At 41.1% G+C, this 16256-nt stretch overlaps 1 protein-coding gene across 6 annotated transcripts in view; it reads left to right on the top strand.

Moving 5' to 3' along the window:
- Window positions 1-16256, top strand: part of LOC100645921 (ankyrin repeat domain-containing protein 50) — a 223642-nt gene that overhangs the window by 109274 nt on the left and 98112 nt on the right. For all 6 annotated transcript variants that reach the window (XM_048410802.1, XM_012315018.3, XM_012315017.3 and 3 more), the window contains one exon: window positions 12289-12367. The gene's annotated coding sequence lies outside the window, so the exon portion shown is untranslated. The remainder of the gene's footprint in view (window positions 1-12288; window positions 12368-16256) is intronic.

Genomic DNA, 16256 nt, shown 5'->3' with positions numbered 1-16256 from the left:
ACTTTAAGAAGATTTCAAAAACCAAGAAACGATAGTTGGTGCGAACTCGAAGGCGGAGGACTAGAAAATTAAATAAATAAAATAATAACATATATTTACGAGCATAATACGCGAAAGATTGATCTTCCTGTAACGTTACTACGTCTTTCTACCGTCTGAAACGTACCGCAACGTTTCACGACAACTTTGAAAAACGTATCCGTATCACGAACAGTTCCATCTGCCGACACCATAGCAACATAAATAAGCTGACACGGTTACGAGGTGTTCTTTGTTCCCTTTCCTGAAAGCTTTCCGTCGTCTTCCATACACCTGTCCGTGCAACGCGTCCCATGAAAGAAGGCGAGAAAGGCAGCTCTCGAAAAATCTGTAATTTCTCGCTCACGAGGGACAGCTGACACTTGAACGAGGAGGAAAAAGGGCCATCGTTCCCGGCCACCGATAACTTTTCCGTGTCAGTTTCGTGTTTCCGGTTCGCCACGCAACGAATAACACGCGCGCCACGACTCCTTCTCTGTATATTTCCGGCTTTCCCGGCTCGCACCTTACGTCTGATACGTCTACGATCTACGAAAGAAAGAATCGTCATCTTATCGGATTATTATCGGCGGAATTTCGTTTTATTATCTCGTATCGCGTTATTTTTAGGTAGTTGAAAAGTAGTTGATTTACGACGATGTTAGGAAAATTAAAAGGCGATCGATAATTAGATAATTCTCGATTTTTCTAATTGTTTTTTTTTTTTAAGTTTTAACAAGTGTTTACCGAGCAGAAGATTCATGGAAATATTTTATCCCGTTTACCTAAATATTTTCGGAACTTGGCGAAACGTTAAATTTATCGGATTCTGATAAGATGTTTTCCCTGTATCGTCCATCGAAGATTCATCGACAGATTCGATTAATTTTGTGGCTGGTATTTCCTGTCGAAATTTTCACGAACGTCCAAGGAGATTGTAAGACGGATACTCAAATACTCCGTGAAATTTCGTTTAACGAATTTCTTCTTCGATGAATTTCTCTTAAATCGTAATACGTAATATCTGCAGCAGGAATTTTTCTCCAGTGTAGAAAACATATTCTTTGACATATTTCCGAACGCGAGATAGCCACATAAGCGAAACCTGCTTTTAAATAAAACGATGAACAAGATAAAAGAACAATTTTCCCTGTGTGTGATCTTTATCAAGTTGCACGATACAAGGAACAAATTTACTCCGCTAAAACTTCGTTTCGTAGATCGTTAAAAATGACCACATTTGCTAAACTTCTCCTCGTCCGAAGTCCCATTTCTAAGATCCGAATGAAACGATTAAATGGTCGGCGTAGAAGCTTCTTTTCATTCAGTTTTCAACATGGTTTTCTTTTCTTCGCGGTCTAATGCGGCATGCGTGGAAAGAAATTTCTCTAGAAAACGAGATCTTCCGCTCGGCCCGGATAAAAACGAGTTCGCGGGTCGGTTGGATACAAAAAAAAAAAAAAAAAAAAGAAACGAGGACTCGCATTAGGAAGTCGAACGTGGAGCAACTGTCGAGATCTCTCGGGAACGATGATATTTATTCGAGAGCGTTCGCGGCCTCGAATTTCGCGTTACCGTAGATGGTAATTAACTTAACCTGGAATTCAATTAGGGGCAAAAGGGGAAAGAAAAACGAGGAAAAGATAAGGAAGGAACGATTCGCGTTTCCGTGGCGAACGATGAAAATGTATCGACCGTAACGCGATGAAAAGCTCTCGACACAATTTACTTTTAATAATGGATATCTAAAAATAATAGCCCAACGACCCTTCCGAAGCTTTTATGGAAATGCACCGCAATTTTATTTGGTTATTAGGTTAGCCGTAGATCGCCGTTTCCTAAACTTTCTCCATTGGTGACCGTATTTCGTGGCCTCGGAAAATTTTACGCGATCTCAGTTATAAACGTAAAGAGGAACGTAAAATAAATATACAAATAAAATATCAATCGATAATAAACCAAAGAAGAATCGTTTTTTGAAGAATTGGTTGTATTTGCAACTTTATCGCTTTTTACCGCTTATTAGGATAAAACTAAATTTAGTTTTCTTCTTGCTCTTCTTCCGTTATGTTGCACGTCCAGTTAACGACGCGATCGTTAGCCACGGTTTTGCTTATATCTAGATGTCGTCCCACGTGTCCATCGATTAGATAAGTTTCAGAAGGTTCTCTTAGCTTGCTATTCGAACCGAGTACTTTCTCCAGTTGCCCGGGAATTTTAAATCTGTTGCGTGATTCGTCCGACTTTCTGCGTTTTATAGTTACGCGATCGTCGCAACACGTCGCCCACGAAACGAAGCAAGTGTAACATCAAACCAAATCTCAATCCACGACAGAGACCAGGCCACACACCGAGGGCGAGATGGCATCCAGATGCCTACGCATCCTTACTGCGTACCCTCAATAGTCTTAAGGACTCACCAATAAATCTTGTCATTTTCATACTTAAGGTCCTTCAGACCAAAACCAAGCATCTTTTATTTCCAGTGTTCTTTACATTTGTTTACTACGGAAGATACGGAAAGTTAGTTTTCTCACGTTCGGTATTTTCCGTCAGCAACTTTCTCTCAAGGGCGGCTAAGACCCTTCCTAGTCCACCAGGGTTCTTGTGCTCCAATCAAAAGCAATGCCTATCGTTCTCGCTTTCCTAAACAAAATTGTCCTTAACGAATCAGCTCATCTCGTGGCCTCAGACACCCACCCCGAGCTTTCCTTCGCCACAACATCGTCAGTAAAACGCAGTCAGTCTCTATCTTCAGAATAATCGACACCTTTTACCCAGTTTCTACCCTTAGACCGGTCACGTACTTATCGTATCAGTGTAACTGGGTTTTACATAAAGTTGTTGGCGTGAGTTGTGATTTATGCGTGTTAATTCAGTGTGTATTCCATTATGATTGCTGAATCCATAATAAAGTTTAATAAAGGCAAAATTGATAGTTGTGCCACGACCCAGCTATTTTATTTTATCACCCAACCTTCAACTTTACGCGACACAAGTTTCGTTCCACGCGCTCTTTCCAATAACGTATACTTGAGCTACAAGATATCTGCGTGGATCGATTAGAACGAGACACCCTGTACGTATAAAAACTTCTTACGACAACTGTTGAAATACCTTCGCGAAATCGCCGTATCATATAACACGGAAACGCCAGTGAATTTGGAAAATAAACTTATCCACCCTACGACAAAGGAGACCGCCGATATCGTCGCATAAAGAACGAAATCAGACCCAAGGGTCGACGAGTACGCATATACCGAAGAAGAATACAGAGAAACAGAGAAAGCAGAGTCGGCTCGTCGAGATGTTTGTTCAATGGTTCGATCGTACACCGTCGGCTGGAGGTCTTAATTTACCGTGAGGGAAATCCCCTGATCCCAGGACGTTGGCAACACTGCGTCCCACCGTTATCTTCCTGTCCTGTATTTTTCTTAGCCGCACGCGAAAACGACATCTCGCCCGCTTCCTCTCCATTTCCCGGCGAAACGATGCGAAACACACTCCTTTTCCCCGATCTACACCGACGACGACGACGACGACGACTGTTAGCCGCCGGTTGGGCTCGGGAATTTATTCCTCGGCTGCTAGCAGAACAAAGAAGATGGTGGAGCGAGCCAGACCAAAAGACGCCATCTTTCGATACGATGGCGTGACACTCGTAAATCTGGCTTATCGTCGAGATCCGAAAGATTGCTGAGCTTAGGTAATACTAAGTATGGTTTATTACTAGGGAGCTAAGCTTTCTGCGTAATTGTACGTTGGACGCGTTAAAGGAAAATACTAGGTGGATGATTGATCACCGGTTGTCGAGAAGAGTTTTTCGTCCTTTGGAAATTGAGGTTAAGGTAGTTCTCAGCTAACTGTGTTAGTCGAGTTGGAAGTTCGTTAATGGAAGATGAACAAATAAAAGTGATATGATACTATGGAAATAATAATGGTAATTGTTAACGTCATTTATATTTATTGCTAAAGTTTAAATGTCGATATAAATAATCGTAATAGGAAAGTAGGATGTTACGTTGACCAGCGTAGTCGACGATAAAACGTTTAATAACCAAAGCAAATAATTTGCAGGAACAAGAAGAGGAAATTCGAACATTGAAATTGTATTTATCGAAGGAAAGAGAAAGTTATATCGCTGACATTCGAGTACATATTCCGGTGTTAACGCCTTGCGACCAAGCTGCAGCCTAAAACTCGTGGCGCTGTATACGTCACTCTGTAAATCAGCCTTTCCAACTATGCCAAACCAACAGCAGCGATCGTAAAACTCAATGCCTACGAGCCGATAGTTTACCGATAGTTTAGCCGCCGAACAAGGTCTCCCATACCATAGCAGCGCCAACATTTCCAAAAACTCGTCCAATCACACCGCATCGGTCGTACATAAATATTCTGTTAACTCGATTAGGATCGGACATAGCTTCGAGCTTCAGGATTATTTGATCATTTCCATTGACTCGTTTATCTCGTTTTAATCTGTCGGTCAACGAAGATGAAGCAACCAACATAATACGTAGTCTCTTTGCGCACGGACTCGATGTGTTTTTACGTTCGAGAATGAATCATATCGTATCGAAATTTTCACGGATTAGAACGACAGAAATCGATTTGCCTCTATCGATCTCTTCGAAAGTAATTTCGACAACGAAATTAAATTCCTCGACGATGAAACTTTTTAACCAGTTGCGACCTCTTCGAAAAGCGTGTCAACTGAAATGCGTCGCAGAGAGTAAGCGATAATTAATTTTATTACCGAAAAGTTACTCGTCGTGACGCGGAATATCGTCATTTCTGCGTGACGAGTATACTCGTCGACAACAGCAGCTGGTTAATTAAGGGATGATCCAGTTAACGAGCTCACTTTTTCCCATTTATCAACCGGATATCCAATGACATAGTGCGTTGTAACATAAATCGTACAATTTGCAACGAAACTCAACCAAGCGAAAATAATCCAAACGCAAAAGCAATAGTCAAGCGTGTTATTCGATTTTCCTGTTTAAACGCATTGTCCTCTCGACGAAGATCAGGCAATTAATTAACGCGATGACGTTGATACGCGAGCCAACAAACATTTCTCAGCCATGTTTCTTCGTTAAGGAAGTAGCGAGGGAAAAAGTTTCGGGGCAACGTCGTCGGGATTATGGGGCGTCGCGGCGCGAGGATCACCGTGTACCCTGTTGTACTTCGGTGTTTTACAGCCACGCAAGAAACCAATGGCGGTGCCTTGCCTCGAAAGACGAAACAAGAAGAAAGCCGTGTTGGCCTTGCGGAGTCTGCAAACGTGTCGAACAAAGCCTCGCAAAGCCAACCTGGCTCCGGTCAATGGAGATTTATCTCTGTTCTAGTCTGATTTCTGCAGGTTTCTGACCTCTTAAAGGCATACGAGTACGAACGATTCTTATGAATTCTTTTTAGACTAATCGCTGCTTATTAGGAATTAGATCTTTTCGCGATGTAAATATTGGGTTGGCAACTAAATGATTGCGGATTTTGTCATTAGATGGTAATGACAAAATAGATTGGTGTTCGGGTACAGAGGTAATTTTTGTTTTATTTCGGTTCTTCTTATCGTTTATTATTAATATTAATATTTAAATAAAATTTAATATTTTCATTCAATTAATTTAATTTTTATTTTAAATTTCTAAAATTAAAATTAAATTAGTATAAATTAATATTCATAATATTTAATTAAAATATTATTACAAATTATACAATTATAAATTAAACCTAATGACAAAACCCGCAATCACTTTTGATTTTTGCCAAACCCATTTTTTTACAGTTGGATAGTCTGTTTGTTTGAGAAAAACGTGAAAAATTAGAGTCGTGACGTTTAGTAGAAAAATTTATTCTTTTCGGTAGATACATTGAGCTTACGTTGTTTGGCGAAATGTTAGAAATAAACGATCAGAAACTTGAGGTTCGATCGATTGAGGGAGAAATTCGTAACGAAGTGAACGAGCTCCAAAACTGACTAATCGATTGAGCGATATTGTGATGATAATGACAACAAACGATAAGAAGAATTGAAATGATACGAATATTACATTGAAACACGCCTTTCAGAACTATATCTGCGCCTGGAAAAGCTCCAGTCTCGCGTAACTAATTTTCTTTGTTGTTACACGAGAATCGCCAAATTTTCTTAGAACGATTAAAATAAGATAAATCCTATGAGCTAAAAATTCTGAGAGAAGCCAGAGCTTTGTTAATTTGCAAGTTTGTTGACTTGTTGCTCGTTTGTATGCGACGAGAAGCGACAGATTTAAACCGAGTTGCCAATAGTTTCCGCGTTGAATCAAAGACTAAAAAATCTGAGAAGCATAAAACTCGAAAAGACTAAAAAACGTGGAGTAAAAAGTCTCTTGGACGAGTCTACGGGTGGTCCGTAAGTACGCTATTGGTGCACAGCTGATCGCCCTCCCGCGTCCAGAAACCGTTTCAACGAGGCAAAGATCTTGGCGGGAGCAGCGTTTCGTAAGTCCCTGGAGAATCCAATAGAAGAAAATGAAATATAATGGTTGTGCAGAAATTACGAAATTAAACTCCGAGCATACGTGGATCTTTTTAAAACACCATGTATTTAGTTGAAACAATTTTCACACAACTTTGTACGTACCCCCTAACAATTACGTAATTTTCTCATTATTTATTTTTGTTAGAAGAATCGTTAGTTTCAGAAGAAACAAAATTATTTAACAAGTCCCTTCGATTTTGAAACAGTTCGTTCGTTAAAAACTCCATCCATGCCTTGTCGTATTGCGTTTGTTTGTTGCAACCTGGTGAAATATTGGATATAATTGAATCTACTTTTACGTACAGTTAATAAACATAAAATAAAACTAAAGCTAAACCTACAGGTAACTGCAACACCATAAAAATAGATCGGCTCTTCGAACATTCTCCTCCCTATCTCTAAGCACTTTATCACTGTATAAACATTCTCCCTATTACGCTTCATTCATCCACTCACTTATTCCTCCATTCCGCCACTCGTTATCTATTTATTCTTTTTTTTTCTTTCTTGCTCCCGCTTCATTTCCCAATAATTGCGTTTTTCTTCGCTTGACTTCTGTTTCTACCGCCCTCTGTTCAAAGACCCAAAGACAACAAGCAGAAAACCAACGAATGAAAGAAGAAAGAAAGAAGAACGGGCTAAATAATTTGTTTCACGTCCAAATAGATCGAAACACGCGAGTTGCTCAGCCTTGTCTTCCGCTTCTTCTGCTGCTGCCCGTTTGTCCGTCACGAAATCCTATTAGAAACGAGACGAAAGGAATCAGCCGGTTAAAGGGGAACGTACGAGAGCAAATGCTCAACCATCGAGCGACAAATAATTTTTTGAACGCCCGAATAAATTAAAGTACCCTGGTACCGTCCTGCAAGTGTTAAGTTGTCGTTGCCAACAGCAGAGAAGAGAGGTGAAAAAGGCCGTTAAGTGTTTTTCAGAGCGTTTGCGTCGTCAACAACCCTCGCTCCTTTCTCCGTACGCTTTTCCACTGCTCGCTTCTTGTTCCAGCGTACTTTCGCTCGAAAAATTGGCCCATTCCCTGCCTAAGTCGATTCGTTAAGGAAGCAAAGTGGTAATTTGGAGGATGTATCTTCGGTAAGATTGATCGTACGATGAAGAATAGACAGGATTGTTATTGGATAGCGACGCAGTTCCAGGTTGACAGTGAATAAGATGTATGGTACGGTGTTGGGTTTTTTCTGAAGAAAAAAAAACTTCTACAGTCTAGCTTAACGTATTTATGATTGTCCGCTCTGTTTGGTAAAAATAAAACGAATAAGGTGGTTAAACTGTAGGATCAGAGACTAGTCTCGGAGCCGCAGGGTCTTTCGAATAAAAGTCGAAGATTCTTGATCGTTCGAATCGAGGAATTTTTTTTTTTTTTTTTTTTTATAGCGTTTATTGACCAGTATTTGTGTATTACATGTGCGTGTCTTCCATAATAAACAATGATTTCTATTGTGGGGTGATTCAGGCAAAAGTACCGATACGTGACGGTACGACGTAGCCATGCAATATTTTGTGTGTCGGAATTACATTTGTTAGGTTTACAATTGTAACTTAAATTTAAGTCGCTGTAAAGCGGTGTTTATATACGATATTGTTTCTTTTCTTTCTATCTCTGTCCTGAAAACCTGGTCGCAAAAACAGGACAGGATCGTTGGAATCGAGGGATATTTTACACAGGGTGAGCAATAATACGCTTGATACGACGTTTTTAAACGATCGCGAGAATGTCAGCGATCTTTCTTTCCTATTTAAGATCATAAATGGTCAGATCTCGTTTGCTACTCAGTTGCTACAGCTTGTTTATTTTCACGCAAGAACTTTTAGAATGAATCACGCGCGCTATGGATATAATTTCGTTACGCTACCGTGAAACCTAACTATGGCTCCAGTGTCCCAATTAATCGAATGGTAAAACTTAGCCAAAACATTTCCGCAGCGGACCGATCTTTTCTGTGGCTCTGTTTTATGTTTCGAGAAATCTTTAGATCAAGTTGGACCATGTTGTTGGACCATGTTTTAGGTACTGTAGCTTTGTAATTGCATATTTTCTGCGGCTATATATTTTATAACACGTGGCTATCGTTGCTTCCTTTCTCGCGCTTTTCTTCTTTCGTTCATTCTCCTCTTTTTCGTGTATGTAAATCTGCGCACTCTTCTGTTCTGTATATATATTAGATTTGGACCTGTTCTATTAATAATAATAATAATATTACGCCATTATACGAAGCATCGTCTCTTGTTCCATAAAAAATTATTCTATGAACGTACGGCGAAATTATGAAGCTTTGCACAGTCCAAACCAGCAAAAGCCGCCTAGATCGTCTTTCGTCGCACCAAACTTTTCATGGGGTATTTTTCAAAAGTGAAATATACTTCGATAAACCATAAACACAATCTAGTGGCTAAAAGATTCTATCAGAGAAGCGACAGCTTGTGCCACGCACGTCGAGATGCTCTTGTTCCAAAATCGCCAGCGACGTGTATACCACGTCGATAGACATTTGCCGCAGAAATAAAAATAACTAACAGTCAGATCGTTCGTTTGTAATGATCTACCTTACAGTAGTAGATTATTAATAAATAAAATACTATTGTTGCCATGAGTGTTTATTCATATGTCAGGACCCTACCAACGCGCTGAACCGCGTGTTATATCGTAGCGCACATTGCTAATCGCAGAATTTCTCCGCTCCTAGCAGCTTCGATAGAGAAATAAAGAAGTCGGAGGAAGGAAGCGATCGTAACTGGAAGCTGCAAGCAATTGAAGTTCATGCGAAGGTATGACTACGCGAATGTCTCGAGAGATTCAAAAGCAGCCACGTAAAAATCATATCCGTGACGTTAAAAAGATAAAAGAGATATCTGTCGAGCGAGACACTAAAGCGGGATATAAAGGACGCTAGATATCACCGCACCGCTATCACTGGCAACGTCCTACCAGTTCGTAACCCGGCCATTACGCGAATTTCGCCGTGAAACCTCCTAATAAAGTCCGGAATAAAAGAAAGGAGCGAGATTAACGAAGAAACATTTTGCCAGAGATTCGTTGCGCGCTAAGTAAAAGTATCCCGGTGGCCATTAAGAGCGGCGTTCCACGCGGAAACACGGAAAACATTTGGACAACCGCGGCGTCCGTGACGTTTCCGCTGCGTGTACATCTATTAACGACGCCATTTGTATGTATAATGTTCCGTTTTACCAGGCTTTTCATTTCCACTAGGATTTTCCGGCCCTTGCGTTACACAGCCTCTCCCTTCTCTCTGTCTCTCTCTCTCTCTCTTTCTCCCTGCTTTCCACTATTCTTTCGTTTCAGTCGTCGTTCAGACCAGAGAGAGAGAGAGAGAGAGAGAGAGAGAGGGATGGGGGTGTGAAATTACGTTTTAACTCAAAGCTGGTAACCGCTGACGGACACCGGAAACGGGCGTAATATTTTCCGAAACGAGGCACCTTTATGCGAAGCCAGAAACGCGTGAATAAGTCGTTTCATCGCTGTTCCACCCTCTGAAATCTCATGCCTGTTTCTACTTTTGTCCCGTGGTTTTGTCTTCCCGTGTTCTCGTCTCTTTTCGCGTTAATCATCGTCGAATTAAGCCGTGTTCCGGCTCATTTGCCCGATCAAGCGGATCTTCTCGTCCAATTATTTAACGACGCGTCGAATTGACGAGAGAACGTAACGTTGGACGAGCTGGAATTATCGGTTCCGCGAGTCAGAAGCGCATGATGATCTGGATCGCGCGATAGCACGATGTTCAAGCTGCAAATGGATAATGGATCGAACGTGTCGTAGCATGTTTTATCGCGACCTCGCGATTTTCTGTAATTTTCTTCGAATCCGAAACGATAATAAATGGAATAATACGATGATATTCCCGAATTCTCCAACAACCAACGCACGAAACGAGCCTCCGTGTTCTTTAAAGTAACCTCAGCTTCCCTGTGTAGCGTCTAAAGGTCCAGCGTATCGAAGAAATTTTTGTAAAATCGAACGTAAACCTGAACGTATCGTTGCTAATTAAGCTTTCGCTTCAGCGGATGTAAAACGCGGAAAAATAAAGATAGCCAAGCGAAATTCCTTTTGCGAAAATATAACATTTCCAGAGTTAAGGCGAGCTATTTATTAAACGCTGTTGTTTCCATGAAATATGCGCGTGGCGATCAGCGGCGTGTTAAAATTTCACAGCAAAAAGAATCGACGTGCGTTGGACCGTGTTTGGTTGGTTCGGTGCGTTGGCAAAACCGATGATCGTTCCACCAAACAAAGGCTATATCATTTTCGATGGTTGAACGTACCTCGACTAGCGGGCAGAACAATAAAACGAGAATCCTCTGCCGTGGTTTACACGTTCCCAACTGTACCACGACTGTAGCCGCATTGCGTCAAGCAAAACAAGTGCAGCTTGCAACGCAGAACGCACACGTGCGACCACGATCGTGCCCGCCCGACAAAACGATCGGTAAAAATATATTCTATTCTGATCTGTGTGTTGTGGCCACGAAAAAAAAAAGAAAAGAAAAAATATATCAGTTTAATTGCAACGCATACTTGAAGCGGTAAGCCTGGGAGATTTTTCCCAGAAACCGTACTGCGTTCAAGTTTGCGTATTTCGAATTCCTAGATTAAAATTCAAATCCGAGGACTCGAAATTCTATTTGGATAGTCCGATTTGAATTCGAAATTCGTCGGTCTACGTACACGTGGCATTTGGCAATTCAGATGCGACGTGGAAAGTTTGAAGGTGAATGTAAAACTCGGATTTAAGTTCGCACATTCTTAACGCGATCTTGAAAATTTGGACGCGAATTTAAAACTTGAATTTCCACTTCGGGCCATAGATTTGCAATTCGAATTTCCAATCTAATTGTCAACTTGACAATTTGAATTTCACTTCGAGGATCCGAATCTGAGTTCCGAAGTTGAATTTCAGTTTGACTTTCAGTTCGAATTTCAGATATCAAGTTTAGATTTAACGAAAATTCGGAACGAGGACAATTTTGAACGTGAAATGACGTGCGAGAAAAATTACACCTTCTGCAAGTTGAATTTCAATTTGAACTTCAGTTCGAATTTTAGATATCGAATTTAGATTTAACGAAAATTCGGAACGAGGACAATCTTGAACGTGAAATGACGCGCGAGAAAAATTACACCTTCTGCAAGTTTTCCGTTTCACCGACGACATTTCGATCCATTTACCGTCCTTTTACCTCGCGTCTTCCGTTCCAAAGCAGCAACAAACGAAGCGAAGTTAATAACAAGTCTTCTCCGGAACAAAATGCGTACCATTTCTTCCGCTCGTATTATCCGCTGCCTTTGTTGGCCGGCTCTTTTCGAGTTTTCCCTCTGATTTTTCAGTCAAAATAACTGTTTCCCTGTGCGGGGCGAATTATCGCGCTAGTAATTTCGCGAGCAAACGAGACTAATTTTTTCGTCGCTCGGGGCACGTGCAACAGAATTCTAAAGAGGCCACCTATCGGCTTATTCAAATCTAAGCGATAAAAGCTGCTATTCAGAGTTGGTCGGTGAGCTAAGAAGATTGGTAGAATAAATAAAATCTACAATTAAAATAACCCATGAATTAACGAAATCCGCAATTATCTAATCGATGTGTTTCAGCCTCGCGTGGAAAAATTTCTCTTAATGTTACCCTCTTGCCATTAGAAAGATACGAGCAGCAAAGAAAATCCACGATTATGCTAATAATTGATAGGATTAATCGATCGATTTATTTCTGTTTCAGAAATGAAACTGGCGCGCGTGACAGTGGAAGAAGATCGTCGATATTTCTGATAAGCTCTACTCGCATCCACAAAGCACGGGTAAGTTATCGAGTAACTTCGCTTATTTATTTATTTTTGCTAATGTTAAACCCTGGTTCACGATGCGTAACACGTCTTTTACTGTGATACCGACGATAATCGTGGAACGTACCTGAGTTAGAGGAAGAAATCGAATGCGGAAATTGGTAGGCAGAGTTAGCAAAATAAGAGAAATCGAGCGGAAAGATTACGCGAGCGAAATTAGCGAGGTAAAAGAAATCGAGCGGAAGAAACGATGGAGGCTTATTAAGGTAAAAGAAATCGAACGAAATCCCATAAGACCGAGGAACACGGAATATTTGCATATTCTCTCGGATGGAATTTCCTTGGCAGATGAAATTTCGGTTTCTGTTCCGTGAACGGTGTAAAATGCTGGTTGCTCGCCACGGCAAGAAGCCGAGAAAAGCCGGGGAATTACATCCGTGTTATGGGATCTCGGTGAAAACGTGGGAAACCGACCGATGGGATGCTTCGACGCTATTACGGGAAAATCCTCTGACGTTCATAGATAAAGCTACTTACACGTGTACTACACTTTCGCTCGTAAATACACGGCCACTTCGTTCCATTATATTATTATTAACATCGTTTATTTATCGATATGTGACTCTTCGTTACAGCGAGCGCAGAGTAACGTAGCGCGACAGAACGTAAAATAAAATTACACACAGCGACTCGAGAAAGGAACAGACCAGTTCACACGGGATCGCGCAATTGATTTTTAGAGTTACGTAAGGCGATGTGAGCAGAGTGTTTAAATGCGCTATACAACGCAAATAAAGAGCCACATGTTCCTGCTAACAACGCGTGGATCGCTCGAATACACGCGTTACTAAAATATACGAATCAATTTACCAAGACGTTGTCAAAGTGATAGGAACGTAAGACGAGAAAATACGCGTTGGCATTGAGGCGCAGAAAACGTATGACGTAGAAAGAGGAAAAAGGGATAAAATTATACGCGGGAGGATCTAATCCGGAACTAACCGAAACCTCTAAATTCCGTATACAGCTCGAGCTTTTACTGGCGAACGAAAGGGAGCTTCCGCCATGTCTGCCTTCTGTCTTCCGCTCTATGAGCGAAACAGAAAAACAGGAAAATCGTATCAGATTTGTTTGTCTACTTCTGAATACTCTTTATCTGCTGAATAGGTTCCGGGACGATACTGTCCCGATTCCGGTGTAAAGTCGCGGTCGAGTCGAAACGTCGACGTTGAGCTGCGGATCTTCGTGCGTTTCTGCAGAATTCTCAAGAATTTGAAGACGCAACGATGCGTAAGATGCATCGTAATAGGCAAAAACACGTCAAGCGTTATAATTGTACGATAATTTAATTAGATTCGATGTTTTTAATCCTCGGTCGACTATATGGTTTTTCATCAACGTGATTCATGCGATTTCTTATCGTTTTTGGATCTTAAGAAAATCTGGAAAAATTCCGAGGTACTTGTTACGGTTCTTAGTCTACCATTTAATTAAAGCGACGTTACAGCCAAACGTCTAAACGTTCTTGCAGTAAAAATGAACATGTCAGACAATGTTATGGAAAAATGGGAATTTATTTGGTGATACGTAGCTTCGTAATAGACAAATATCGACGGAAGTTGTTGCAGGACTTCACTTTAAAAGTAAGTCAAAGTATAATTATTTTGAGATCTAAATTTGCGAAATTTTCTAGTGTATAATTTACTATTGGACATTATTTTGAGACGTTATTTCCAACGATAATACATGCAACGATTTATAAGAGTGAGTTAAAAGATCGTAAAAGCTAGTTTACTAAAATCGTAAGAAAATTACAAGACACACGAGACGAACAATTTACGACGTACAATTTTTCCAACGTTGGCATTTGCTTGCCCAAGGACTTGATTGAACGACGATACGAATCGCTGACGGCACAGTGTTCACTTTCTCACCTCGTGGTATTCAGAACCGAACTGAACCAAAGCAAACGGTATTTCAGCAGTGGCAGCTTCGCAAGTAGCGAGAGCCACGTAGTCTGACACCTTCGTTTCAGAGAAATTAAACGATGAAAAGCGTGGAACTCATATCGGCGTACAGTTAATTGTATTCGTAAAATAAATTTGCACAAACCTAGCCGTAGCCGTAGTCGTTAGAAAATCATCGCAACGAGACCATTGAAATTTCTATATCAACGTTTCGATAGAATTATCTATCGCTAATGCAATGGGTGAAATTAAAATGACCGAATGCCAAGCATACGTTTCGCGATACACATGGGAACGCGAGCGATATGAATTCTGGCCGGCGATAACGCAACTCATGGAGATACAGTTGTCGTCGTCAGGTTCATTTTTAGTCGTATCGACACGTGTGCATGGGAATGTTGGAATATCGCTGGCAGCGGGGCTCGTTAACAGGGCGGTCTGAAAGCGGCTGCACGACGGTTATTTTCAGCGTATTCAACGTCTTTTTCATGCACCCCTGTCCCTGAAAGGGATATTAAGAGAAACGGTCTCGAGTCCCACCGGTTGAAAAGGATGTAACCCGCGCGAAACTTGGAACGCTACTTCTCAAAGAATTTTAATTCACCGGGTCCGTATGAAAAATAAAGGAAAAAAAATAAGGAGAAAAAGAAAAACACGCGCAGAGATATAATAGGGCTTGGGTGGTAAATGTCACTTTCTCTTGCATTCGCGCCGCTAACGAGAGGTAAACGACGACCTTACGATAGTTTCAGGCGATCACGTACCACCACGCGATGGGCGAATGTGTCTCGTAGGCGCGAGTGTGTTCGTTTTGCAATGCACTTGGTGCTGATGCGCGCCGCCGATGACGAGAATTACGCTGATTTTTTAGTGTCGCGTGAAACTGCGCGAAAGGTTTGCGTCGACGTGAAAAACGTGCTGTTTTGTTTCAGCGAATTACGAGATTATCGTCTTCCCTGTTTCGTATCGCTTTTTCGCGTCTTGTTTATGCAACGAGATACGGAGAAATCGATGAAAAATGGAGTTTATCGATTTGCCTTCCATTTTGGATGGATGTTGTTAGAAAATTAAAAGATCGCAGGGTTCTTCGATTATTTACTCGAGGAATACATTTCTTAGAGCTGGATCAGACTTGGGTATTTATTATGAAATTTGGAAGATCGTGAGAAACGTCGATGAGTCAGGTACTCTGTAAACTTATCCTAATTTCTCTTCAGAAATAAATCGATTAATATTAGGCAGGTACTGCGTGATCGAAATGAGATTGGTAGATTTTACTCTCGTAGAGATTTCTGCATAGATTTGGAACGGTGCATTTGCAAACGTCTGAATTTTCATTTCGATTCGAGTTTCGTGTTCCAATCGCTTTAACTCTAACTGGGAAACTAGGAAAAGAGTACGAACATAATTGTCATTTCCTCGATAAGACGCATAACCGCTGTAAGTTGGAATTGATTATTTCTCACTGCCAAAGAGATTTTTCATGCCTGACAATATTTATTCGCAATCCCAAGAAGATTTTAAAAAAAGATTTTTCTTATCCGAGAATACGTAATCGCATTCGTGTTCGTTACGATATTCTACCCGAATCGAAGAAAGTATCGGCCCGAAAGGTGAGTCACGTTGGAAAATATCGATCGATGCTAGCAATTGGCCAACGATAAACGAAGTAGAACGTGTACGTACGAGAAGGAACATAGGAAAAATGTTTGGGTAGCCGGCGTGTAACTCGCGCGAGCCAATTTATTTACGATCGGCTACTTTATTGTCTACAAGGGTACCAGGCCATTAATTGCGGCTTTTAGTTCAATTATTTCCACGGTGCGCCAGCATGGGCCTCGCCGACGGGAAAGAAGTCGATAAACGACCTGTTAATTTGTTGTAACTTAACCGATTCCACGACCGTATGCGGTACACAGGCTCTCTCGACGTGGCCA

The sequence above is a fragment of the Bombus terrestris genome, chromosome 12 (genome assembly GCF_910591885.1).
Source record: "Bombus terrestris chromosome 12, iyBomTerr1.2, whole genome shotgun sequence".
Classification (NCBI taxonomy): domain Eukaryota; kingdom Metazoa; phylum Arthropoda; class Insecta; order Hymenoptera; family Apidae; genus Bombus; species Bombus terrestris.
This window is presented reverse-complemented; position numbering and strand designations above follow the sequence as displayed.